The sequence below is a fragment of the Phoenix dactylifera genome, chromosome 4 (assembly GCF_009389715.1).
Source record: "Phoenix dactylifera cultivar Barhee BC4 chromosome 4, palm_55x_up_171113_PBpolish2nd_filt_p, whole genome shotgun sequence".
Classification (NCBI taxonomy): domain Eukaryota; kingdom Viridiplantae; phylum Streptophyta; class Magnoliopsida; order Arecales; family Arecaceae; genus Phoenix; species Phoenix dactylifera.
This window is the reverse complement of record NC_052395.1, coordinates 1,679,578-1,681,896: the sequence shown is the minus strand read 5'-3', so window position 1 is coordinate 1,681,896 and position 2,319 is coordinate 1,679,578.

Here is a 2,319-nt window from a genome sequence, read left to right as displayed (position 1 = left end):
TTATTATAGAAGGATAGTATGGATATTGCTTTAATAAGTTTGTTTGTTCGGTTTGAACATGGGAGCCATGTACTAAGGCTCAAAGAAACTTCACCTATATGAACATAGAAGTGGTGCCGCTTCTAACAAAAAATTGGATCTTATTTTTTGTACATGTTCATGAATCCAGGATGTAGCACAAGGCCATATACGGTGCTAAATCTTACGGTATACTTCGGAATGAAAAGGGTAGAGTTTGTGTGTGTGGGTATTCCAGCTTTGATAATAAGGAATTATGGTTTAAAACTTAAGTCACTTTGATTTCATCGAAGTTTTGAAGTACTTACACTAAGAGGAGGTTAATTCGAAAGAATCTTTCTCGATGCATTCACTCGAATAATTAGCATTACAAACTAAGTGGGGGATTGTTGGAAGTCTCCTTCCTTTAATAGTTTGTAATGTTGCGAGGGATTTTTAGTCCCACATTGCTTGTGTAGAGTTTTTTTAGATAGCTTAATAAGCATTCATATCCTACACATGCTAAAGTAACTTTTTGGTGGGAAGTTGTGGAGGGAAAGCCAATATTATATTATCAAGATTGGCACTTGGCACTTAGAAGCTAATAACTTATTATTAGGAGGATAGGTATGGATATTGGCCTTTAATGAAATTTGTTTGTTCGGTTTGAACATGAGGAGCCATGTACTAAGGCTCAAAGAAACTTCACCTATATGAACATAGAAGTGGTGCCGCTTCTAACAAAAAATTGGATCTTAATTTTTGTACATGTTCATGAATCCAGGATGTAGCACAAGGCCATATACGGTGTTAAATCTTACGGTATACTTCGGAATGAAAAGGGTAGAGTTGTGCGTGTGGTACTTCCAGCTTTGATAATAAGGAATTATGGTTTAAAAACTTAAGTTACTGTTGATTTCATCGAAGTTTTGAAGTACTTACACTAAGAGGAGGTTTAATTCGAAAGAAACTTTCTCGATGCATTCACTCGAATAATTAGCATTACAACTAAGTGGGGGATTGTTGGAAGTCTCCTTCCTTTAATAGTTTTGTAATGTTGAGAGGGGTTTTTAGTCCCACATTGCTTGTGTAGAGTTTTTTTAGATAGCTTAATAAGCATTCATATCCTACACATGCTAAAGCAACTTTTGGTGGGAAGTTGTGGAGGGAAAGCCAATATTATATTATCAAAGATTGGCACTTGGCATTTAGAAGCTAATACTTATTATAGGAGGATAGGTATGGATATTGCCTTTAATGAAGTTTGTTTGTTCGGTTTGAACATGGGAGCCATGTACTAAGGCTCAAAGAAACTTCACCTATATGGAACATAGAAGTGGTTGCCGCTTCTAACAAAAAATTGGATCTTAATTTTTTGTACATGTTCATGAATCCAGGATGTAGCACAAGGCCATATACGGTGCTAAATCTTACGGTATACTTCGGAATGAAAAGGGTAGAGTGTGTGTGTGTGGTACAAAAAGGAATTATGGTTTAAAACTTAAGTTACTGTTGATTTCATCGAAGTTTTGAAGTACTTACACTAAGAGGAGGTTTAATTCGAAAGAAACTTTCTCGATGCATTCACTCGAATAATTAGCATTACAAACTAAGTGGGGGATTGTTGGAAGTTTCCTTCCTTTAATAGTTTGTAATGTTGAGAGGGTTTTTAGTCCCACATTGCTTGTGTAGAGTTTTTTTAGATAGCTTAATAAGCATTCATATCCTACTCATGCTCAAGTAACTTTTTGGTGGGAAGTTGTGGAGGGAAAGCCAATATTATATTATCAAAGATTGGCACTTGGCACTTAGAAGCTAATACTTATTATAGGAGGATAGGTATGGATATTGCCTTTAATGAAGTTTGTTTGTTCGGTTTGAACATGGGAGCCATGTACTAAGGCTCAAAGAAACTTCACCTATATGAACATAGAAGTGGTGCCGCTTCTAACAAAAAATTGGATCTTAATTTTTTGTACATGTTCATGAATCCAGCTTTGATAATAAGGAATTATGGTTTAAAACTTAAGTTACTGTTGATTTCATCGAAGTTTTTGAAGTACTTACACTAAGAGGAGGTTTAATTCGAAAGAAACTTTCTCGATGCATTCACTCGAATAATTAGCATTACAAACTAAGTGGGGGATTGTTGGAAGTTTCCTTCCTTTAATAGTTTGTAATGTTGAGAGGGGTTTTAGTCCCACATTGCTTGTGTAGAGTTTTTTTTAGATAGCTTAATAAGCATTCATATCCTACTCATGCTCAAGTAACTTTTTGGTGGGAAGTTGTGGAGGGAAAGCCAATATTATATTATCAAAGATT